This window comes from Solanum pennellii, chromosome 1 (genome assembly GCF_001406875.1).
Source record: "Solanum pennellii chromosome 1, SPENNV200".
NCBI lineage: Eukaryota > Viridiplantae > Streptophyta > Magnoliopsida > Solanales > Solanaceae > Solanum > Solanum pennellii.
The window spans coordinates 19,718,849-19,746,288 of record NC_028637.1 but is presented as its reverse complement, the minus strand read 5'-3'; the positions used below and the strand labels follow the sequence as shown (position 1 = coordinate 19,746,288).

General features: G+C 37.6%; 1 pseudogene; it reads left to right on the top strand.

Moving 5' to 3' along the window:
* Positions 1–299: 299 nt before the first annotated feature.
* Positions 300–26,036, top strand: LOC107031018 (annotated as a pseudogene).
* Positions 26,037–27,440: the final 1,404 nt, after the last annotated feature.

The window sequence follows — 27,440 nt, the reverse complement described above, 5'->3', positions numbered from 1 at the left end:
TATTTGGAATTCGCCAGTAAACACAAGGTGAAATGCTTACATGTGTATCTTGAGAGAAAACAATATTTATTTTGGTTGTTAAGACAAAATGCATGTGTTTTTCTTGAATGGTGTGACCTACCTGGAATTTTGTTATTAAATGTGTATACGAAATTTCATTGCTTAATTTATGCTATATATACTTCATCAAATTGTTGAATACTGACACAGATCAAACATTTCTTGATTTTTTTCTTTACCAACTTAATTAGTTTTGAACATTTTAGTGCAGAAATAGGCTACATAAACCTTGTATTTTTATGATATATCCCGTTCTCTTTCAACTTGTTTTCTCCTCATCCTCACCTCATGTATGCCCCAAAGATCAAGCTCTTGCTCTTCTACAAATCAAGCACATGTTTACAATTAATCACGATGCTTTTGATCCTTGTTTCGACATAACAGGGCAACTGATTCACTCATATCCAAAAACTCTTTCGTGGAACAATAGCACAGATTGTTGCTCTTGGGATGAAGTTTATTGTGACGTGACATTGTAAAAGTGGTTGAGCTTAAACTCACTTGCAGCAAACTGTTAGGACCGAAAAAAAGCAGGTGTAAATGCGGAAGCTAGTAAAGCAAACCTCGAAAGACCACGAGTAAGAAGACAACGAGAAATATACCAAAAGACACAAAGATTTAACATGGTTCAGTCAATCGACCTACGTCCACAAAGGAGATGAGCAATGCACTATAAATATGAGAGTACAAAATACAGAGAGAAACAACCTCAACCAATTCACTCGGAATACATGGGAGGTTCACACAAGTGATAACGTATCAAGCTTGTGACCCATAAATTCTCCCCCTAACAAAAACTCTCAAAGCCCTTAACTACATTGTGAATGCTGATTAAGTTAGAAGGAACATGCCTCTATTTATAGAGTCCTAAACCTTTTCCTACAAGAAAAGGATTAGTCAATCCAAAACCTTTTCCTACAAGGAAAACCTATTTATGGTAAGAAATTTAGGGCAAATAAAACCCAACAAATCTCCCTCTTGGCCTGAATTTCTGACAAAATAAATTTGTCCACCTTCTTCACTTAATCTTCAATAACTTGCTTCTCCTCTCTATAATCTCCTTTACAAAGAATTTATGTCTCAACACAGAGAACCTCTGTGAAACAATTTCTCCAACAAAATCTTCATTACTGTCAAAAAAGGTTGCGGCTAGAACTACACCCGTCAAGATGAACACCTCCTTCTAACCTGGTTCAATCATCAATTTTTGAACCACTAAACCTGACTCCATCATTGAATCTGGCTCTGATACCACTTGTTAGGACCGAAAAAAAGCAGGTGTAAATGCGGAAGCTAGTAAAGCAAACCTCGAAAGACCACGAGTAAGAAGACAACGAGAAATATACCAAAAGACACAAAGATTTAACGTGGTTCGGTCAATCGACCTACGTCCACAAAGGAGATGAGCAATCCACTATAAATATGAGAGTACAAAATACAGAGAGAAACAACCTCAACCAATTCACTCGGAATACATGGGAGGTTCACACAAGTGATAACGTATCAAGCTTGTGACCCATAAATTCTCCCCCTAACCAAAACTCTCAAAGCCCTTAACTACATTGTGAATGCTGATTAAGTTAGAAGGAACATGCCTCTATTTATAGAGTCTTAAACCTTTTCCTACCAGAAAAAGGATTTGTCAATCCAAAACCTTTTCCTAAAAGGAAAACCTATTTATGGTATGAAATTTAGGGCAAATAAAACCCAACACAAACTTCAAGGCAAGTTTCACTCTAACAGTAGCCTCTTTCAACTCTCCAATCTTAAAAGGCTCTACTTGTCTAATAATAATTTCTCTGGATCGTACATTTCGCCTAAATTTGGTGAGTTTTCTAGTTTGACACATCTTGATTGGTCTTATTAAAGTTTTATAGCTCTAATCCCAGTAGAAATCTCTTATCTTTCTAAATTACAAGTTCTTCATATCCGAAGTTATGCATATGAGCTTAGATACGAACCTCACAATTTAGAACTGCTCCTTAAGAACTTGACCCGATTAAGAGAGCTCCACCTTACGTATGTGAACATCTCTTCCAGCATTCCTCTAAATTTATGTTCTTATTTAAGAAATCTAGAACTTCCAAACACACATATATACGGGACATTGCTCGAAGGAGTTTTCCACCTTTCCAACTTAGAATCTCTTGATTTATCGGACAATCCCCAGCTCACTGTTACGTTTCCCACAAACAAATGAAATATCAGTGCATCACTCATGGAGTTATATCTCTATATAGTGAATGCTACTGATAGGATACCTGAATCATTTGGGCATCTAGCTTCACTCCGTACATTAGAGTTGCCTTCTTGTAATCTCTCAAGCTCTATTCCTAAACATCTATTGCATCTCACCAACATAGAGCAATTGCACCTTGATGATACCATCCTGAGGGATCAATTTCTGATTTCTTTAGATTTGGAAAGCTCTGGTGGTTATCACATAAAAATAACAACTTTGAGGGCAAACTTGAGTTTTTATCCTTTAACAAAAGCTGGACACAACTTGAAACCTTGGATTTATCATTCAATTCCCTAACATGTTCAATTACTCTAATGCAAGTGGTTTGCAAAACCTAGATTCACTCTTCTGGTCATCAAACCATTTGAATGCGACTATACCATCCATGATATTCTCCCTCCCTTCACTAATTGAATTAGACTTGAATGATAACCATTTCAGTGGAAACATTCATGAATTCAAGTCTAAAACATTGTCTCGAGTTTTTCTACAACAAAATCAGCTTCAAGGTCCTATTCCAAAGTCACCCCTAAACCAGCGTGATCTATTATATCTTGTCCTTTCTCACAATAATCTTAGTGGGAGAATCACTTCAACTATCTGCAATCTTAAAACACTACATCTGCTAGATTTTGGTAGCAATATTTTGGATGGAACGATCCCACTATGTTTGGGTGAAATGAGTGGACTTTGGGTTTTGGATGTAATCAACAATAGTATTAGAGGGACAATTCAAACTACTTATAGTGTTGGAAACCAACTAATAGTCATTAAGTTTGACGGGAATAAGCTAGAGGGGAATGTTTCGCAATCTTTTATCAATTGCATGGAGTTGGAAGTTCTTGATTTAGGTAACAATGAGTTGAGTGACATATTTCCTAAATGGTTGGGAGCCCTACCTTATTTGCAGATTCTGAACTTGAGATCAAATAAGTTCTATGTCTCTATAAGGACTGACAACTTGTTTTCTCGAATTCTAGTCATAGATCTTGATACACTTAAATTACACTTCCCTAAAGAAGTATAAGCGGTCATATCAAGTAAAGAACTCAACTATTAGGTTGGGTTCGATCCCACAATGAAAATGATTTAGACTCAACTTTAATGTACGATTACCTCTACTTAGTCAAGTCGTTTCTGAAAAGTAGTATTTAAAATGGGGGGGGGGGGGGAGCTTTGTGAAAAAAAGTGTTGCAATGTTGTGAAATCAAACAAGTGGCAAAAGTGATTTATTGGTGTTTATCAAGTTGTGAGAGAAACTAGGGTGTAAGTGTTTCCCATAGGTTCATAGCGCCATAATCCTAGCTAAAACAATTCCTTCGTAGTGTCTTGCATGCAAAGTGATAAGTTATGCATCTCTAAATCCTTGGTCCGACATTTAGAGAATATTATCCCGTACCTTGGTCCGGCTACGTGTGTCTATGTTACTAACCATTACATTTACTTCATATTAAGCATCATACTCGATGTTTGGCTTAGTTATTATTTTGCACTAATCGAAACTACCCTATTAGATAGCATCCACTAAATCTATGTCAATAATTTTTTTTCATTATCTACCCCCTTGGTCCAGCAAGTAGCAATAAGGCGAGTTCAAACGCGTGCACACGTTAAAACGACTTCTAAATGAAAGAATTAGTAGTGCATGCATTACCCTATTTGAGAATTGTTATTTAGCTAGGGTTTTTTTGTTAATCACCCATGGTTCCCACAACCCTAGTTGTGGATTTAGTTACCATGCTTAGATAAACACAATTTATAATTGATAAATAATAAATCATGAACTTTGACAAATACGAAGAAAATCCAGAAATTCAAATTGAAATCACACAATTATCTTGAAAACCAAATCCAGAAATTTGAATTAAATGCAAAAACAAATTTCCAAGAAAAAAAGTATAAAATTAGTAAAAGAATCCAACCCCAAAATCGATGTTTTTCACCATATTTTTAATAAAACAAGTCCTAAATTAGAAAAGATTCAAAATCAGAAAAGTTTGTCCAAAACGCGGCTTCAATAAACGATCCGTCGGTGAAACGATGGACCGTCGACTGCCTCCGTTGGTCCATACTTAGCATCTTTTCAGAGCCTGGACTTTACATCTTATCTGATCCAATCGACGGACCAACAGCACGGTCCATCGATTCATCTACGGTCCGTCGATGCTTCTCGTCGTTCCATACTTAGATTTTTCTTAGACACCGGGTACTGGGACATTGTCTGATCACATCAACGATTTGCCAGGATGGTCCATCGATCAGTTGATGGACCGCTGATCCTTCCGTAGCCCCACACTTAGTCAGAATTCCCCGAGTTGCTTCCAGATGCCTGAACCTCTAATCGACGGTTACCACCTACGGTCTGTCGATGAGACGACGGACTGTCGATGGCCTTCATGGGTCGAATCTACACTTAATTTCCACAACCTTCTGCATTTTAGTATTGGACAACTTTCCTGCAAAACAAAGACAAAAAAATATTGAAATTACTACAAAAAGACTCTAGACACACAACAATCTTAAGGAAAAAGTATTGAAAGTACCGTGAAACCACGGTTCATCAACACCCTCAATTTAAATTTGTTGTTTTTCCTCAAGCGATGCACTATGACTCAAAAAAACACTTTGTACACAAGTATCCTTTTTTAAGCTTCCACAATCATATGACTATCCATCCAAACATTTTCGTTACTTTAGTGCATGTTTCTTCTCTTAGGATTGATGGACTTGCTCTTGTGGATCAGACCATGACACAGACTCACCATGAACTGACACTTCTACTCTTTTTGTCGCTCGCCAAGGTACCAATTTTCAATTATTGCAACTAGTGACCTCACTTCAATATATATCCTCTTTTTTCACACAGTGATTTTAACTTTGAGTATAAGGATCACTATTAAACACTCACGCACAAAACAAATTCACACCGAGTTGGTACTTGTCGCCATAGTCTTACCCTTGTTTTCACTTCTTAAGTTCACTATATTAGACTCTTAGGATCAAGATAGGATTTTCTTGGCTTGTAACATAGGCTCAGGGTTAGGTATGGGTACATTTTAGTGACTTGTTGCCCTCCTTGACATTACGGCTAAGCGTACTACCTCTTTCATTATATATTATGCCCTCCTTTTCTTGTCAAATTTGCCTTATTTTCTCCTTTCTTTCTCTTTTGTGGAAGTGACACTTATTTATTTTTGTTAACACTCTTTTACTCTTTTTTTTTTGTTTTTTTATATTCGATTGACAATTTTGACTGAGTCAGTTCTCTTGTTCATTATACCTTTTATTTTCCACATTACTCTTAGTCATACCCACTTTTTGGGTCATCACTCATTATAGCGACCCTCAACTTATTGCTTTGCCATGAGTCGAGGTACACATTACCCAAGGTTGGGTCAGGGCAAAGACAAGGTCAGTTTCTGCATTATCCACCCTCAACTTATGATTTTGTCCTAAGTTGAGGTGCACATGTCTAAGGAGGCACAAGGTCCAAAATATTATACCTAGGGAAGTTGAGTTGGTGAAGAAAAGAAAGGTCTATTATAGGCTCAAACAATTTGGATCAATAAGGGATAACAATTTCTTTCGACTCACTTAACTTTAGGCTAGATGTTTGCTAGTTTAAACAAGGGCCTATGATCCTTTCCTAATTGTCTAACCGCGATGTCCTAACTAGGTACCAACAGGGGAACAATCAAATATCCTCACACTCTTTTGGAACCTCATTATACTATAAGATTATCGGTCACCTAGTTTGAGTGTTAGAGTGAGGATCATGTAGTGGGTGCATATCTATGTCATGATTAGAGCCAACATTTAACATTCATTCAACCTATTCATGCAAGAACTTTCTTATAACGGGATATCATTCAAATTTAGCCATCATGCTTCATTTAGTTTTTTTCATACTTTTTACAAGTTATGACACATGTCGGTTCAACAATAAAGAAATCAGTCTCTTGGGGCAAAAGAACATAGGCAAGAAAACCACTAAGAGAGGATTGTGAGTTTGGCTACTCAGACTTCACCCTAGCACTCACTTTCCATTTACCCCACCCCAACAAAAACACATGCAATAGTCCCCAATTCATCATAAAATAAAGAAAGGGTGGTAGGTGAAGCAAACCTGAGGTGCATAGCACCGATGAGTAACAAGAAGGCGGGTTCGGTTTCCCAGAACCCACACCCTCAATAGGGACACCCTCAGTAGTGTCCACAGTAGTATCTGAACCCTCATTGGTTCTCTTCTCAATAACCTCTACTCTGGAGCTAGGCGCCCCAGCAACCAACACTCTAGCCCTCATCTGACAGCCTTCTCATCAAGCAACGAATCTCTTCTCGCAGCCTCCAAATCTGTTCACTCCTTCTTCCAAGCACGAGCATCGTCACCCTCACTGGTACGACTGGAATGGTGCCTCTTGACATGCTCACGAGGCACAGGCGGTGGTAAAGTGGGAGTGGTGAATAGTGTAGTAAGCACTATGTCCTCTACTGTCTCAACTGGAGCAGACTTAGGGTCGGGTCCCCTCATCTCAATGATGTTGTCCATATCAACCCGCAGACTCACCACAGCCTCCTGAAGAGTAGTTAGATCAATGGTGGGGTTGGGCGGTCTAGAACTCGGAGCTCGAAAGCATATAGGTACTGATGGACTGCCCGAATCTTAAGTTCTGTCTGCTCCGCCACCTTCTTCATAATCCGGTCCTTAGCCTTGGCTATAGATTTCTGCATCCAAGGCAGGATATGGTGAAACAAGGTGGCCATCTGGGCATGTAGCTTCTGGACCCTAGCAGTTGGGACCAGTGCTGCTGATGGTGGGGTAGACCGAGAGGAAGTAGCCGCCCTACTAGTGTCAGGGGCAGACTCGGCCGGGGTGGTACCGGTAGGCTCTAAAGTGGCATGATCAACCCCTTGGGCTCTCTTTATCGTATCCCCCAAGTTCTCACCCAGCGGCTGCATATCAACTCTGGGCCCTCACCGTAATGCCGCCTCATGGGATTCATCCCGAATGACGCTGATATCCATTGTCCCAATAAGAGCATGGAGGAAATCTCTGTGCCAAATGAGAACTCCAGCATCCCTGCACAGTTGAAAAATCATACAGGCTAACGGGTAAATGGTAGAGGACTTAAAATACCTCTCATGGATCACAAAGTCAATAACTTCACAACATCGATCTTCAACCCGGCTACTAGTGCTGCTACTAAAACCGTTCTATCCCAAGTGAGTATATTATCTGCAGACGTGGGGGATAGGCGGTGGTGGACTAACAACCAGAAGAACTTGGCTGCAAAAGTGAGGTTGCCCTTCTTGATAAGGTCTCTAGGTCCAACACCCAGTCTGCTCCCTCACCGTCGATAGTGTCCGTTTGTGGAAACTTAGCAAATTTTGCGAAGTCTACTTTTCACAAAACAAGCATTTAGAAACGACGGACGTGCAGAACGGACCGTCGATTAAATGATGGACCGTCGTCCACATCCCTCATTTGACACTTTGTATAATTTAGATTTGTTCAGAGATCAAGGTTTCAATTATAAACAATAGACATGCATAACGGTAGGTTGAATTGACGGACCGTCGTCCACTTTCGTCGTTCCACAGTTAAGCAGATTCAAGGGTTAGCCATCGATGGTCCATCGATCAACCGATGGTCCGTAGATGGGGTTTCGTTCTGTTGGTTCGAAACAATATTTTTTGGACTTGGTTTTACCCCACAAAATGGACAATTTCAAGCACACACTAGTATACCCAACATGCAATAACAAGCAAAAGGCCAATTCGTCATCCCTAGGGCTTCGATTTTGCAAATTTCGACCATGTATTCGAAGAGACTATCAAGACCTATGTCGGGAAAACAACAAGCAAATATAATGTACACAGATTCCACCCCCAACCCATTCACTTTCTCTCATTCTAAAGGACATAGAACCCAATTTGCAATAAGTCTAACATGTAAATTTGTCCATAAGTCAAGAACAACATACAATCTATTCGTTTCCATAAGCAAATGAACAAGAATTCATTGGTCAAAGGAGAATGAAATACCAATAAGTTGTAGTGGAGTTAATGAGTGGGTGATCATGCAACAACCAACCTATGTGTCACCTACGAACACCAATCAAAGAAACTATGAAGTTTTTAATAGAAACTGGGTATATGGGTTTTGGGGATTCTAGGATTTTGGGAGATCTTGAGTGATTTGAAAGAGAATAAAGTGAATTTAGTGTGGGAGTTAATGGAGAAAGAGGGGAATAGGGGGAGGGAAAGAGTTGGGAGGGAATTTTAAAAGATATAGGAGGGTAACTGAATGGTTATTTCTTAAAATAGCCGGTCGGGTCAGGTCACTGGTTTTTATGAACTGACGGTACCCCGTCGACGGTCCGTTAGTGAGTCGACGGTCCGTCAACAAATTCGTCGATTGTGCCCTAGATTACACAAAAATTTAAAACATACCTAGGATTTACGAGCACCATCGATGGTTCGTCGATGGAATGATGGCCCGTCGATTGGTCCGTAGATCTGTGCACCAAACAAATTTCTGCAAAATTCTTGTGGTTTGGTCCCTGGAAATTGAGCACCCATGTGACATTCTTTTTATGTTTTCTCGACACTTTTTAGACACGGTCCCTAAACTACTCTCTAGCCAACATACTAAAAAAAATATTAAACGAAAATTAACACATGAAATTTAGTAAAAGAAAATGAAACAAAAGAATGCAAAATTTACTACAAAGACAGGAAAAACATATTGTTGGCTCGAGGATACAAATTAGGTAGCCCCCCAAGAAGAGCTTGATTTAACGTTGCGACACGATGCAAGATCCTTAATTACTCTGAATTTATCAAGGTGATATGCCTCAACCACTTCATGGGCACTCTCCGCATGCCCTAGGTAGATCTTGATTCTTTGCCCATTTATCGTGAACCTTGCACCCTCCTTGTTCTCCAACTCAACCGCTCCATGTTAGAATATTTTGGTGATCAAGAATGCACCAGTTCATTTGGAATTTAGTTTACCCGGAAACTAGCGCATCCTACAGTTAACAGAAGCACCAAATCCCCAACTACAAATTTGCGCTTCTCAATCTTTTGATTATGGTACTTCTTAATCTTCTCTTTGTGGAGGGATGAACTTTCATATGCTTTTAGGGCAACTCATCAAGATCATTCAACTCATTAAGTCTCTGTTCCACTGCTTCATTCCAATCCATCTTCAGTTTCTTCATCGCCCACATGTCCATATGATCTAACTCAACTGGCAAGTGACACAAGTCTTCCCATATACATGTTGGTATAGAGACAATACCTATGGGAGTCTTATATGCAGTCCGGTAAGCCCAAAGAGCATCATCAAGCCTCCTTGAACAATCCGTTCTATTAACATTCACCGTTTTCGACAGGATCTGCTTGATTTCTCTGTTGGACATCTCAACTTGCCCACTAGTTTGTGGATGGTATGGGGTGGCTACATTGTGGCGAACCCTATATTTCTCCAATATCCCTTTAATCAACTTGTTGCAAAAGTGGGACCCCCCCATCACTAATAATGGCCCTAGTTGTGCCAAATCTGGAAATGATGTTCTTTTTCAAGAACGCAGTGACACTTTTCCCTTCATTGTTGGCAAGTGCTATGGCTTTCACCCATTTTGACACATAATCCACCTCAAAAAGAATATATTTCATCTTGAGAACTCACAAACGGGCCCGTAAAATCAATGCCCCATACATCAAATAACTTGATCACTAAAATGTGATTTAAGGGGAGTTTGTGCTTCTTCGAAATGACTCCATCTCTTTGGTACCTATCACATGCCCTGGCAAACTCATGAGCATCTTGGTGGATGGTTGGTCAATAGTACCCACACTGAAAAATCTTATGGGAAGTCCGGATAGGACTGATGCACACCCACAGGCGAGGAATGGCATGCCCCCAAAACACATAGCATCTCAACTTTCGGCACACACCAGCGAATAAGCCCATCAGCACAACTCCGGTATAAATAAGGCTCATCCCAAAAGAAATTTTTCACATGGAAGGACAAGTGCGACGGGACTATATAACTAGCCAGATAATTTGCAAAATCGGCGAACCATGGAATAAAGTCATGAGAAGTGGCCAAATACATGCTCATCAGGGAATGTATCATCAATATTAGCCTTTTCACCCAAATCTCGCATAGCTTCATCCTCTAATCTGGACAAGTGATCGTTAACTTAATTTTTCGTCCCTTTTCTATCTTTCAACTCAAAATCAAACTCTTGCAAGAGTAGCACCTACCTAATCAACCTTTGTTTCCCATCCTTATTTTCCATCAAATACCTCAAAGCAGAGTGGTCAGTATACACTATAATTCTTGTGCCAAGCAAATAGGAGCGGAATTTTTTGAAAGAAAATACCACCGTAAGGAGCTCTTGTAAGTCATAGTGTAATTCTTTTGTGCTTCAGTTAGGGCCTTACTAGTATAATAGATGGGGTGAAGGATTTTATCCCTTCTTTGTCCCAATACCACACCAAGAGCAACCCCACTAGCATCACACATCACCTCAAATGGCTTACTCTAATCGGGGGAAATAATTATGGGCGCACACACCAACTTCTCATTCAACTCTCCAAATTCCTTCATATATGATTAATAAAAATAGAACTTACATTCCTTCTCAACTAACTTACACAGAGGATGTGCAATTTGTGAGAAATCCTTAAGAAACATCCGGTTGAAGCCCGCATGGCAAAGAAAACTTCTCACACTTGTACAGAGATGGGTGGAGGAAGTATCTCTATAACCTCAACTTTGGTTCAATCAACCTCTATCCCCTTCTCTAAGATACGATGGCCCAATACAATACCCTCTTTCCCCATGAAGTGACATTTTTCCCAATTTAGCACAAGATTGAAATCTTCACATCTTTTGAGAACCTCGACCAAGTGACTCAAACAACGATCAAAAGAGTCGCCAACAACTAAAAATTTATCATATACACCTCAATAGTATCCTCCACTATATCGGAGAAATCGACATCACACATCTCTGAAAAGTATCAGTTGCATTACACAACCCAAAAGGCATCCTCTAGAATGCGAATGTACCATAACGGCAAGTAAAGGTGGTTTTATATTGATCCTCCGGTGCAATAGAGATTTGATTGTAACCCGAATAAGCATCATGAAAATAGTACCACCCTTTTCCTGCATGCCTATCTAATATCTGATCCATGAAAAGCATAGGAAAATGGTCCTTCTCAGTCCATGCATTCAACTTCCGGTAATCCATACAAACTCTTCATTCGGTCACCAGCCTCATTGGAACAAACTCATTCTTCTCATTAGGGACCACTGTCATTCCCCCTTTTTACGCATACACTGAATAGGGTATACCCAACTACTATCTGTGATAGGATATATGACTCTTGCATCCGATCACTTAATAATATTCTTCTTATCTACCTCTTGTATAGGTGGATTTAAACGTCTTTGGTGATCAATACTTGGCTTGTGATCGGGCATGAGTTGGATTTTGTGTGAACAAATACCAGGTGGGATCCCAATAATGTCCGCAATAGTCCAACCAATGGCTCGTTTGACCCTTTTTAACACTTTTACAAGACACTCTACTTGTTCCATATTCATATTCGATACAATGATTAATAGCAAAGTCTCATCTCTTCCAAAGAATACATAGCTCAGATGAGGTGGTAGAGCCTTAAGCTCTAATTTTGGGGCCTCCTCAATAGATGGTTTCGCGAGTTGAGACTCGCGATGCTTCATATCTAACTCCAATTTCTTTGGTTTGAAAGGAAAGTTACCTCTATCATGTTTTGCAACCAATGACCCAACTCTCAAAATTCATGATAACTGCCCCTACTGCCTCAACACCAAGGCGCTCTTCGATTAGTACCTCAGACGTACTCTCAATCCTGTAGGATATAACAGATACCATTTATAGCTCACTACTCTGCTTCATGGACCTACAAATGTTGAAGTTGCTTATTCATTATTTAACCTAAACTTCATTTTCCCTTATTCCATGTCAACCAAGGCGCGACCGGTAGCAAGCAATGGCCTCCCAAGAATAATAGGCAGCTCAAAATCCACTCACAGACAAGAATCACAAAATCAGCTGGAAATATAAATAACTTCACCTTCACTTACACATCGTGGAGTATCCCAATAGGCCTCTATACCGTTCGATCGGCCATCAGTACCGCATCCCATTGGACTTTGGGTAACCCAAATCCAACTTCTTGTAAATAGAGAGAGGCATGAGATTTATGCTTTCACCAAGATCACATAGTTCTTTAGAAAAGTGTAACAACCCGATGGTACATGGAATAGTGAAAGCGCCCAGATCTTCTTTCTTTTGCACAAGAGACCTTGTAGCAATAGCACTACAATGTTGTATTCGGTCATCATCCTCAAAACTTACCGATATCTTCCTAATAACCATATCTTTCATAAACTTGACATAACCCCGGGAATTTGTTCAAGAGCTTCTATCAAAGGGGAATAGATGGAAAGTTATTTCAACATAGTAATAAAACGACAGTTTTTACCATCCACAGTCTTCTTCACCAATCTTTGCGGAAATGTTGGTGGTGGTCTAGGAACTGGAGTCACCTTTTGGGGTATCTCTGCTTCTTTCACCGCTATATCTACCAACTCATCATTATCTTCCACTACCTCATCATCTTTTCTCACCTCATCTTCCACACCAAATGGCATAGGTGGATCAATGGTTTTCTTACCCTCTCGAGTTATGAATGTCATGCAATGTCCATCATTTTTCTGATTTTGGACAGTATTGCTACCAAGAGTACTCGGTTGACGTGGGTTTACAATAGTAGACAATTGGGGCATTTGAACCTCAAAATGCTTGATTGAGATTGCATGTGCATCCACCTTTTTCCCAATATTAGCCAAATCACCTCTCAACTCTTTGGCATGCTCATCACTAGCATCAAGCCTCCTCACCATCTTTTGCAACATATCTTCAACTCGCTCCATATTACCTCACCCATCCCTAGGAGAAACTTTCTTATTTTGAGGCAGAACAAAGGGCCCACTCCGATCATTTCTATTACCATAGTTACCCCGGTTGAACTTGTTGTCGCGGTTGTAGTTTCCATCTCAAACATAATGGCCCTCTCTGTTGTAATTCTTATAATTGTGACCTTGATTTCCTTGACCTTGGCGCTAATTTTCCTGATTGGAGCCTTGGGCGTTCAGTCGGAAAACCCCCATCTGCTCACTGCATAAGAATTGTTTTCATAGTAGTAGTCATCCGCTGTGGTGGTGGTTTAGTCAAAAAATTTATCGCATTTACTTTCTCTGCACCCTAGTGACATGTTTCAATACCAATGCGAGCTCAGTTCTCATTGGGTCATCTCTTCACAAATCTCATTTGCGCTCGGGTTATGTGTAGCTTGCATTGCAAAAGTGTTTCTCCCAGTGTGTGACTTCCTAGTACTCCAAGCCTTATTGTTGCGAGAGATTTTCTCCAACTTCTCTGGAATCTCTGCATATGTGCACTCACCATAAGTACCACCTGCAATAGTATCAAGTACTGCCTTATTATTATGATCTTGCCCCCGATAGAAGTACTCTTTCAATGACTCATCATCAATGCGGTGGTTTGGGACTTCACACAAATTAGGTGAACCTATCCCAAGAGCTACTCACCAACTCCCCAGGCAATGCCACAAATTTTTTCACTCTATCTTTGTGGTTGATCTTTTTAGACACTGGGTAGTACCGTGCTAGAAACACATCCCTCAACTACTCCGAAGTATAGATCGATTATTGGACAACGTAGTGAACCATATTGTGGCTTCTCCCGTCAGTGAGAAAGGGAACACCCTTAATCCGATAACATCCCTGTCCAAGTCTGGCCTCCCTACACAACTCTTACACACCGACCTAATTTTAGCAATGTGAGCATGAGGATCCTCATATGGTAGCCCCGAAAACAAACCTCTGGCGGTGAGCATCTGCATCAAGATACTAGTTACTACGAATGTGTGACCCTATGGTAGAGGAGGTAGGTCAAGAAGCCCATCAGAATCAGTGATGTTTATGTTGCCCCTAGAGAACCCTTAAGCGCATGGGATGTGAGGTTGCCTCCTAAAGCACCATCACCAGGGTTCTCCACAATCACTTGGTTGTGAGCATCAACAGACGGAGAAAGTTAATAAATGAATTATCGATGCATGCATTAACCTATTTGAGAATTGTTATTTAACTAGGGTTATTTTGTTAATCACCCAAGGTTTCCACTACGATAGTTGTGAATTTTAGTTACCCATGCTTAGAAGAACACAATTCATTGTTGATAAATAATAAATCATGAACTTACTTTGACAAATTCGAAGAAAATCCAGAAATTCAACTTGAAATCACACAATTATCTTGAAAACCAAATATGGAAATTTGAATTATTGCAAAAACAAATCTCCAAGAACAAAAGTATGAAAATAGTAAAAGAATCCAACCCAAAATACGATTTTTTTAACCCTATTATAATAAAATGAGTACTAAATTAAAAAGGATTCAAAATAAGGAAAGTTTTTGCAAAAATCGGCTTCAATTGACGACCCCCATAGACAGTCCGTCGGTGAATGACCGTTGACTGCCTCCATCGGTTCATACTTAGCATCTTTTCAAAGCCTGCACTTTGCATCTTCTCTAATCCAATTGACGGACCAACAACACGGTTTTTCGATTCATCTACGGTCCATCGATGTATCTCGTCGTTTCCATACTTAGCTTTTTCTTCAACACTGTTTACTGGGACATTCTCTGATCACATTGACGATTTGCCAGGACGGTCCATCATCAGTCGACGAACCATCGATCCTTCTGTAGCCCCAGACTTAGTCAGACTTCCCCGAGTTGCTTCCAGATGCCTCAACCTCCAATCGACGGTCACCACCTACGTTCCATCGATGAGACGACGGGCCGTCGATGGCCTTCATCGGTCGAATCTGCACTTAATTTCCACAGCCTCCTGTGCTTCAGTTTTGGTCAACTTCCCTACCAATCAAAGACAAAAGCATATTAAAATTACTACAAAAAGGTTCTAGACCCACAACAATTTTAAGAAAAAAATAATTAAAGTACCGTGAAACCACGGTACATCAAATCTCTCATCCAATGGATTTAGTGGAGATTTACTAGTGAGCCTTTTTGAGAATTTGAAGCCATGAAAATAATTAATGAGAACAATGGAAGCCGAGAGTATGTAGTAGATAGGTTTTTTGTTTATTACACAAATTCCTTTATAGTGACAACAAAGGGCCAGGAGCTTGAACTTCCTCGAGTTTTGACTGTAGAGATTATTATCAATCTCAAAAGGAATAGATTTGAAGGTCATATCCCAAGTATTATTGGAGATCTCATTGGGCTTCGCACGCTAAACTTATCTCATAATCTCTTTGAAGGTGATATACCAACATTATTGCATCATTTATCTTTACTTGAATCATTGGATCTCTCATCTAACAAAATCAGCGGAAAAATTCCACAACTTGTATCCGTCACATCACTTTAAGTCTTAAATCTCACTTGCAATCATCTTGTTGGATGCATCCTTAAAGGAAAATAATTTGATACATTTAGGAACAGTTCATACCAAGGGAACAATGGGTTACATGGATTGCCACTCTCAAAAGATTGTGGCGGTAATGAAGGGGTACCAGAAGCAACAACTCCATTTGGGCTAGATGAAGAAGAAGAAGGAGGAGATTCATCAATAGTAAGTTGGCAGGAGGTTCTCATGGGTTAAGGTTGTGGACTTGTTATTGTTGTTCATCTTGTATTCCTAACATACTCAGAACAAAACTTTGAAGAACTTTGTAAGACAACAATGTTTAAGAACATTTTAACAACTAGAATATAAAAACTAGTGAAACTAGAACCATAAACAGATTAGAAAAAATATACGAAATATTTTTCTTAAAGAAGAATTATTGTTAATATGTTTCTAAAGAATCTTACTGATTTCAACAAACTTTGCAGAAACACGAAGTTACCAAAGTTTAATGAACCAGTGAAGAATAAAAGAATAGAAGAACTGAAATTAATTCACAAATCTAAAATTTGTAACACATACAAGAATCTGGAAAATAGAAAGAAGATCAAGCTCACCGAATGCACACTGTCCCCTTAAGGAAATTATTCCCCTCTAGTATCCGAGGTTTGATTTTGAAGGTGTCCCCCTATGGTAGAATAATCTCAATCACCAGTGTATTGATACGCAAAATGCTGGTGTCACCGAGCCACTCAACGGCAGTAGAGTACACTTAGAATACTAGATTTAATAGTAGAAGAAAAAGTCCATAAATTGTATTTTTGAAAATGAGAGGAAATCCCTCAATTTATAGAAAACAAAGGGTAGTCTGAAAATGTTCTTATTGTGCCTTACAGGAAAGGTCACAAACCATTGGAAAAGTCACAATCTTTCGGAAAGGTCGTCACCTTTCATAAAAGTCACAAGTTTTCATAAAAGTCGCAATTTTTCATAAAAGTCATAACTTTTCATAAAAGTCGCAACATTTCATAAAAGTTGCAACTCTTCATAAAAGTCAAACTCTTTATTTTCCATTTGCACCTTTTATAACTCAACAATCCCCGCATGAATGGGGAATGACTACAAGGAAAAGAAATGGACAAGTATGTGTACTTACAAGCAAGAATTAATTGCATCTAGATAAGTAGGATTACCCTCGGACTTTTCGTAGTGACCATATGTCTGATATACTCGGTCAATCGGTAGATGCGATATCTTTGAACCGTCAAGCTTTGGTGTATACCTAGACAACCACATGTCACACAATTAACCCTTTACCATTTATCGTTCTTACGATTGTGTTTGTTTCAGCCATGAACACCTCCTGGTTTCATGATTGTATAGAGATATGGCGTTTTGACAATCATATTCTTTGAAGCTGTTCACACTTCGCACTCACATAGGTGATTTCTAATTGTGTTATCGCGTAGATACACTATTTGGTCAACTCTGCCAAACTTAGCATATCATTAAAACCATTAAGCTTTATTAACTCATTAATAAGTCTTAATGTTGTATCCTTGTCCCTGAGCATTGTCTTCATCATGATAATGGATAGAGTTTGTTGACAATGTCGAACCGTCATTCACAATTTGTTTTTCTCTTTGAATCTAACTTTTTGGATCTCTTGTCTTCTAGATAGAATTACCGCCATGATGACTTGTCCTAAGCCATAAATTCATACCCTTAGATGATCTTTCAACTTTCTCTCTAGTTAGGCCTTTTTTGAAAGTGAATATGGCACAATATCCTTTGACTTCACGTAGTCAATTCTGATAATTCCACTAGAGAGTATTTTTCTAACGGTATCATATCTATGTCTTATATGATGAGACTTTCCGTTATACGTCATGCTACATGCCCTGCCTATTGCATCTTGAATATCTAAGTGTATGCATACTAATGCCAATGGTTTGGGCCAAAATATAATATCTATCAAGAAATTTCGGAGTCTTTCAACTTATTCACCGACCATATCTAGAGAACCTAGCTCAGAGATCATTGTAGAGCTAGCGATACATGTCTCTTTTGAAATATTTCCAAGAGACTTCTCCTCTACCAAGAGTAAATACATATCCACTCGTGGATTTTACTTCATTTGTCTGATGATCCAATTTGTATCATTATATCCTTTCAATACTGTTGGATATTGTTATAAGTCAAGACATAGTTTTACGTATTATTTTAAATACTCCAAAACTCTATTTATTGTCATCTAATAAGTTTATTTGGGATCACTTGTGAACCAACTCAGTTTATAAGAGCAAATGTTATATCTGATCACACACACTTCATGATATACATCATACTTCCCAATACTCTAGCACAACCCAATTGTGAGTCACTTTTTCTTTCACTCTTTTGAAATGCAAAACTCACATTTATAGGAGATTCGGAAATATTGACATCCAAATATTTGAACTAGTCAAGTACCTTTTCAATGCAATGAGACCGTGAAAATACTAAACATTATGGAGTTCTAAGGATTGTTATATCTAAGATCGCATCAGCAACTCCAATATTTTTCATTCCAATCTTTCTAGCATATGTTTAGTAGAATTTATGTCATTAGTGTCTCTATTGATGATCTACATATCACCAACGTACGAACAAACATTGACCTTATGATTGTGAACACGTTTATCACTTCCATCATTATCCATTTGCCAACATGGTTTGGTCAAACTTTTAATGTCATTGTTTGGTTGCTTGTTTTTGTCCATAATGTGACTTAACAAGTTCGTACACTTTCTTTTATTCACCAGGATCCACAAAACCCTCGGGTTGTTTAATGTAAATTTATTCCACCAATTTTACATTTAAGAAAGTTCTTTTCACATTCATTTGATGAATTTTGAGGTCATATACAACAACTAATAATTTTTGCATCCGAATGGATGTAATTCTAATTACTAACGAGTATATATATCGACAAGATCAAAACCTTGTTTTTGTCAAAAGCCTTTGACACAATGTCTTGCTTTCTATTTTTCAACAGTTCTATCAACTGTTATTTTCCATGTAAAGATTAACTTTGAACCCAAAGGTTTATTTTTTGGAAGAAGATCAATTAACTTCCAATATTGTTTATTGACACCATATTTCCAAAGGATGAGTCTACAGAAGACACAAGAAATGTTAGAAAATCACATTCGAAGGAAGTAAATGTCCATTAAAACTTACTAAGCCTCTAAATATCTTTATTGTCACGCCCCGAGCTACCCCCGAGATGCGGATACGGAACCTAGGGCCACAAGTGATCCCAAGATAGCCCTGCTGGCATGATCATGAGCATACTAAAGATAATAAACTGTTGCGGAAGCTAAATCATACTTAAAATGAAAAGATAGGGAATACCCATATTCTATAACTGAGATATTTGAAAATAGTGAGTTTATGTACTGTTTGAACACTCTGTTCATCAAATACATCAAAGTTGCAGGAGCATTGGTTAGTCCAAATGACATAACTACAAATTCATAATGACCATACCGAGTTCTAAAGGCTGTTTTCGGAATGTCACTATCTCTTACTCTGAACTAATGATAACCCGATCTGAGGTCTATCTTTGAGAAATAAATAGAACCCTGAAGTTGGTCAAACAAGTCATCAATCCTGGGGATGGGATACTTATTCTTGATTGTGACCTTGTGCAACTGTCTATAGTCAATGTAAATTCTGAAAGAACCATCTTTCTTCTTTAAGAAAAATACTGGTGCACCCCATGGTGAAATACTAGGTCTGATGAAACCCTTATCTAGAAGGTCTTTCAACTACTCTTTCAATTCCTTAGGCTCTGCTGGAGCCATTCTATAAGGAGGAATAGAAATAGGCTGGGTATCTGGAAGGAGATTAATTCCAAAGTCGATTCCCTTTCGGGAGGAACCCCGGGAAGATCTTTTTGAAATACTTCTGGAAATTCACAAACTACTAGAACTGACTCAAGAGATGGGGTTTCAAGGCTAGAATCCTTAACCTGAACTAGATGATAGAGATAACCCTTAGATATCATCTTTCTGGCCTTTAGGTAAGAAATAAATCGACCCATAGGCACTAGGCTACTACTCTTCCATTCTAAGATTGGTTCGTCTGGAAACTGAAAATTAACAATCCTAGTTCTACAATAAACTGAGGCATAACATGAGTGTAACCAATCCATGCCTAGAATGAAATCGAAGTCTACAATTTCTAACTCTACTAGATCTGTTGAGGTGACTTTCTGAGAGACTGTGATAAGGCAATTTCTGTATACCCGTCTAGCTATAACCGGGTCACCGACTGGAGTAGAGATTGAGAAGGGTTCTGAGAGAGTTTCTGGACTAATACTGATTTGGGCAGCTATAGTAGTTACAAAAGACAAAGTCATGTCTGTTGTCTTTCCACTGAGTGAACCATATGTGAGTCACATCCTTGAGTTTGTAAGATGCCAATCTTAACTATTACTACCAGTTGCTGACATCACACCAAATATTTTCTTGACCTCATCAATGAACTTTTGTGGGTCCTTACCAACTTGCGATCCAAAAAACATATGCGGATTTATCCTAACAAAATCACAAACTCTGGCTGCCACTAATTGGTCATTTCTTTTAGTAGGAACTAGAACCTACTTATTGTTTTGGTTAGTCATACTCTGAGCCAACATCTGTATGGAATTCCTGAACTCTGCATTGGAGACTTCTTGATCTAGGATTGGAGGAGCTGCGTTTGCATTCCTGGAATTCGCATTATTAGCGTTAGCTCTATGAGGAGGCATGATCTGAAACGTAGAACGTCAAGTTAGAATGGAATAAGATCATACCTTATGCACGATAAGAGTAACAAGAAAGTGAAGTTTTTCCTAAAACACTTTATAGCCTCTCTAACATTAGATGTGGTGCACTTCACACCCATGAAAATTACTCTACTTAGTGAGGCTTTTTCAGACATCTTAGGACTCTTGAACCTAGTGCTCTGATACCAAGTTTTTTTCACGCCCCGAGATACCCCCGAGACGGGGACACGGAACCTAGGACCACAAGTGATCCCAAGCTAACCCTACTAGCATGATCATGAGCATACTAAAGATAATAAACTATTGCGGAAGCTAAATCATACTTAAAATGAAAAGATGGGGAATACCCATATTCTATAATTGAGATATTTGAAAACAATGAGTTTAATACAAAAGAAATATTAACTCAATAATAAGCTGAATCTAACTATGTGTGAAAATAGCCTCTAAACTAGACTAGAAATATTGGGACAAGCCCCAGCTAAATCTAGCAAAAACATAAACCAAATGACTAAAGACTGAAATGAAACTCATGACTGTTGTCCTCGGAGAGTGAGGACTCACCACTAAATCTGCTGAACTAGAGATCGGGAAATCGATCTATGCGTGATCTGGATGCTGAGAACATGAACCTACATCACGAGAAGATGTAGCGCACGTATGCATCAGTACTTGAAAGGTACTGCGCATGTAGCATACAGTAAAGCTGAAATAAAACATAACTGAACAAGCACAAAAGCAAGTATAATAATCTGAACGTGATGTGCTAACTTTTGAGCTAACTGGATGCAATGACCAATTTATAACATGCTGAAACTGAATATACTGATAAATGGTCAAGGTAGAGAGTCTGACTGAACTGTGGGATATACTAATAACCGATAATAAAACAACATGAGCTAAATGTGAAGTCCGATGTATACGCCCCATTGAGAGGACACAATATACCATGCCAAAGGTATAAAGGCATGCTGGCGTGATCACTAAACTGATTGCCCACAGAGGGGACTTACAACCTACTAGGCTAGTAATTCTGGGACTATTGGGTACGCAAAACCCTAGTCCGACTCGGTATTATGCTACTCGTAATGTATTTTGTAAATTAACTGATTATATCTGAATTTATGTAAATACTGGATAGCTCGAAACTAAACATGCAAACTGAGAATGCAATAATTAATCTGGTGATTATGCATTTATAACTGAGGCATGTTTATCTGAAGTGACTGAAATATATGACCTAGCATGTGTGATTCAAAAACTAAAGAAATACAAAGTTAGGGTTCTGAAATTCATGCGATAATCTGAGTAATAACATAATAATCTGATTTGAAACACATATTTAATAAATTTATGAAGTTATATCAAAGTTCTAGAAACCCTAGGTTTAATCATGATAAGAGAATCAAGAACTGACTGAAACTAAGGACCCAATGGGTAAAAGGAACCCACTAGTGAAATCTCACATACCCTGGTGATGAAATTCACGGACAAATACTTAAGTTTCGGGACTGGAACTGCTGGAGCTTGTGGCATTCTTGAACTAGGGTTCTTGAGCTTTTTTCTCCTCTCTTGCTTCTAATTTTCTAAGTTTTGATTTAATATTTTGACTTGGATATGTTTTAATTATGTTTCTAGGCTTAAACTGACTAAAATCTGATGATTTAGGGTCAAAACGACGTAACATAGGGTTTAAATAGAGTGGGAAAGGTCAGAAAGACCCCTGGGAAGGTTGCTGTCGGGCCTCACGACGGCCAGGACTGACGGTCCGTCGTGCTCTCGACGCCCCGTTGTTGGGTCCGTCGTGAGGGCCTATTCGACAGTCCTTTACTAAAATGGACATAACATTTTACTCGGAGGTCTGATTTTACCAAGGTCGGTGGATAATGAAAGATAATTCAATTATGAATCTGTAGGTAGGTCATGGGAGACCTAATTAATTTTGTGGTAAGAGTTATGATCATTTTAAGTTGACACAACTGCGTTTCCCCTTAACTGGCTGCAAATTTTCCACCTACGCACTGTAGGTCCACCTACGAACCATGTTGGTCATCCATAGCTCTTTTCAGAGAGTGGTGGAAGGGAGTCTTGATCGACGGTCACGGACTACGGACCGTCGTTTGACCTACGGACCGTAAGTCCGTCCGTCGTCCAAGACTTAACCAATTTTTCTAGGCTGAAATTTTTGGGAGTTTTTGATCCCATCGACGGTTGTGAAGGACGGACCATGGTTCAGACTACGGTCCGTCGATGCCACCATTGGTAGCACCTGCAGATTTTTCTAAAAAACTAATTTTTGGTCTGTTTTGGCTACGGGGTGTTATATTTAGTAAGTATATTATCCTTTTTCCTTTCCTAGGCCTTTTAGATCCTTCTCTGGACAACTCAAGTCTAATTTTACAGTCCACGGTCATAGGTCCTATTTTAATTCTTTTAGGAATAAGAACTTGGACTTTGGCTAGACACCCCCACACCGTTTGGTTTTTCATTAGATTGAGGTGAATAAGGCAGTAGTTTGATCGATAATTCCACTTTCAAGACATGTTTCTGCATAAGGATATTTATACTCTCCATTCTTATCACCTCTTATCTTTTTCCACTCTGATTTTCAACTTTGATATTACATTGTCTAGACATTTCTATTACTTCATCCTCTAATGCAATTATCAACAAAAGTAACAAGATACTTTTTCCCACCATGAGATGGTGTTAACTTGATATCAAAAATGTCAGTGTAAATTAATTGTAAGGGATTAGAATTCCTTCAAACAGATTTATAAGAATGCTCAACATACTTAGATTCCACAAAAACTTGACATTTTTATTTATTGCACTCAAAGTTAGACAAAACTTCTAAGTTGATCAGTTTTCCTTACAAGATTTTGTAATTAACATGCCCCAAGTGTTCATGTCACAATCATTGACTCAAGCAAGTAAGAACAAATAAAACCATTGAGTTTGAAAAGCTCTTCGCGAGGTAGCTTTTTCCTCACTAATATTTTGTTCATATTTCATACAATTTGTGTGTTACAAACATTGTTTAGAGTCATCACCTTGTCAAATGTCCTTTTCAGAAGGACCTTTCCATAACTTTCAATTTGATTGTTATAGAACTACCCATGAACAAAGACTCATCGGGTTCAATAAAGGCAATCTACTCCAAATGTTACTTTTATAAAAACATAACAAATGACTATTCAGCAATATTCATGTCTATGAAAATACTTTTCATGAAAAATCACATCACTTCAAGTTACACTTTTTCATAAAAGAACAAAATCATTTTGAACAAGTATACATATAATTTGGTAGCTTCATACTAGTCATACCGTATACTAGTAATAGAGAAAATCAACAACCACAATACTGAATATACTCCAAGAATTTTGTGGGTCTAACATGATATAAAAGTATCATTGAATTTCATATATTTTGCTCCAAAGTTAAATTAGACACCAAGTCTAATCATAAGAAAAGAACCCCCACCTTTTAAATGTAATCTCAAAAATATTTTTCAAGTATTTGAAAAATGTTTTTACACATACTTTCCTAGACTTTCAAAATGTCATTAACAATATGAAATCTCTTTTGAAAATATTATTCGATAAAAGAATTATATTCCTTCAATTTTTTTAAAAATGTTTACACAATGTCAAAGTTTATTCCATAGAGGCACAAAGTCACAAACTCTAAGTCACTGGTATTTTTCCTCTATCACTAAAGACATACAACTTAGTATTCTAAATACTATCAATACGGACAAAAAAAATGTACAATTTATTTCTAGATAACAATGAAGTTTATATAAAATCAAAAGTACAACACTGACTTATTATGTGAAGTTTTCACATTCTTCAAACCAAATGCATAGTCCAATTTATCCAGAGTAGAAAACCACAAAAGTTTTTAGTGTATAAAAATCAGATACACTAGCATTTCAGATGGAGTACAAAACTAGAAAAGTCTTTTTTTTCTCCAAACATAATAATACATATTTTAGACCATCACATAAAAATGTTTTTCTTTTCAAATAGTCTTCCAACTATAATATTTTAACATACTAAGTATCAAACAAAAAATATGCATATCTCATTATGCAAACTAGTAAATTTTAAAGGCAACAATATTTGACAAAAAAAAATTAAAAAATATACGATTTGCAAAACTTTTTCTGAATACACACATGATAAATATCAATATTGTTAACCTTAATAAACTATTTTCCTCCTTAGATAGACAATAAGAAGGTTATCGGGTGTAATCTTTAATCGGAATACTACCTATTTTTCTGGTACATTCCCACTTCAACCTTGATAAACAAAGCAACAAATATTGAGAAGTAATGCATTTATCTTCTATTTCCATGATCAAATTCTCTCAATCAGTAGAATACAAGAAATACTAACAGTATAATAATTTCCTTAAGATTGTTATTCCTCTTGTATTCCTAAAGTAGTCAGAACAATAAATTTAAGAATTTTGTAAGGCAACAAAGTTTAAGAACATTTCACAACTAGAAAATTAAAACTACTAGCGAAACTAAAATCTTAAACAGATTAGAAAAAATATACGAAATATTTTTCTTAAAGAAGAATTGTTGTTAATATGTGTCTAAAGAATCTTACTGATTCCAACAAACTTTGCAGAAACACGAAGTTACCAAAGTTTAATGAACCAGTGAAGAACAAAAGAATAGAAGAACTGAAATTAATTCACAAATCTAAAATTTGTAACACATACCAGAATCTGGAAAAACAGAAAGAAGATTAAGCCCACTAAATGCAAAGTGTCTCCTTAAGGAAATTATTCCCCTCTAGTATCCAAGGTTTGATTTGGAATCTGTCCCCATGGTAGAATAATTTCAATCACCAGTATATTGATACCCAAAACGCTGGTGTCAGCTAGCCAATCAACGGCAGCATAATACACTTAGAATACTAGATTTAGAGTAGAAGAGAAGTCCATAAATTGTATTTTTTTTAAATGACAGGAAATTCCTCAATTTATATAAAACAAAGGGTAGTGCGAAAAGGTTCTTATTGTGTCTTACAGGAAAGGTCACAAACCTTTGGAAAAGTCACAATCTTTCGGAAAGGTCGTCACCTTTCATAAAAGTCACAACTTTTCATGAAAGTCGCAACTTTTCATGAAAGTCGCAACTTTTCATAAAAATCATAACTTTTCATAAAAGTTGCAACCTTTCATAAAAGTCGCAACTCTTCATAAAAGTCAAAACTCTTTATTTTCCATTCACACCTTTTTCAAACCAACAATTATTGGACTGTCCAAAATATACGTAATGTTGTCAACTAAATATCCAAGATGGATTTCAAGGATGGATGTAAAATTGGAACACAAAATTCTTTCGAGAATGAAAAGGCACAAGAAAAGATATTAGCGTGTTACCTCTAGGTATTCAATTTGATCTTTATCAATGAATTTGCTTATCTCCTTCATCCTTAAAACTCTCAAGTTCAATTTTTCAGTTTTGAAAATTGCAGGATTCAAGTCTAGTATATATGTACCCAGTGATGCAAATATAAGCCTAATTCTTTCGTATTTTTGTGATGTTTTTGAAGTGTGCATTTCCCTATGAATAAAAGCAATAGTTTTGGTTTATCATTAGTTTGTCACATATTAAGTAATTTCATGAACAACCTAATAAGACTGTCCTTGGAGACAAAATAGTCTTGGATGCGGATAATCGGTTTGAGTAGACCACTATAGTAAACTTCTGTGACTATCTTAATGCATAAGGAAAGTGGCGTCCTACTCGTAAAATACATTCTGGTGTGAACAATAGCATTCGCCTTTGTTTTCTTTCTGAACTGTCCACCAGATAACACAGGGGATTGTGTGAACAAAATCTTATCAGAAAATAAAACAATGCCTGATAGTCGGAAAATTCTAATCTATAGTGTTACTCTTATTTTGATTATCACTGTGGCTATTTACAGAGAAACACAATGCTCAATCGATCGATAATTAGTTAAGAAAGTGAAAGTAGGATGTGCAATATGAGCAAAACATCATTTCTCAAAAGCAGTGTTGTGGAACTAACAATCAATGGCGGATCGCAAATAGAATTTTCATAGTCTTCTGTATATACATAAACAAAAAATTTGACCATGCATGTAAAGTGTAATTTTTTGGCAAAAGGGTTAGGATGAACTTCGTCTCAACTCTAGCTCCACCCCGGGTTCCAAATGATAATTTCTTCATAAATACACGGATATTCAATTATATGTGTTGACTCTTCAATCAATCCACATACATCAGACAAATTCAAGCTGCTCCATAAGTTATGGACCAAAAGTATGCAACTTATAGACGTAAACCCCGGATGTGTACGCATACAAGGAGGGTATTTTTACTCTCTCTCTATGACTCGTATTTACCTAAAGTGAAAACTCAGTGTTTTTGCTTGTACTGCTCCACAACATGATTTGTCGTCAAAACAACTTGTTTTCTTCACTGTTAAATATGTACTGGTAATTCATGAATAACTTAAAAGAAATATAATCCTGAATTCACGTGTGAAGCATAATTTTGAGTTTCTGAACAAAAATATCAGACATCCTCTTTTAGATTTATCATTTTGAATTTAGATACATATACGGAACTCAATTGTAAGTAGACATATACTTAATAACAGTCGAGATGAGGAGAATTTTTGTTTTTTTAGAGTTAACAATACACTTTTATAAGGGAGAATAACTTACAATGGAAATCTCACCAAGTCGTATAGATAGTTGTTCCCAAACGCAAAATAAAGTATTAGCGCAATTCAAATGAGAATAAT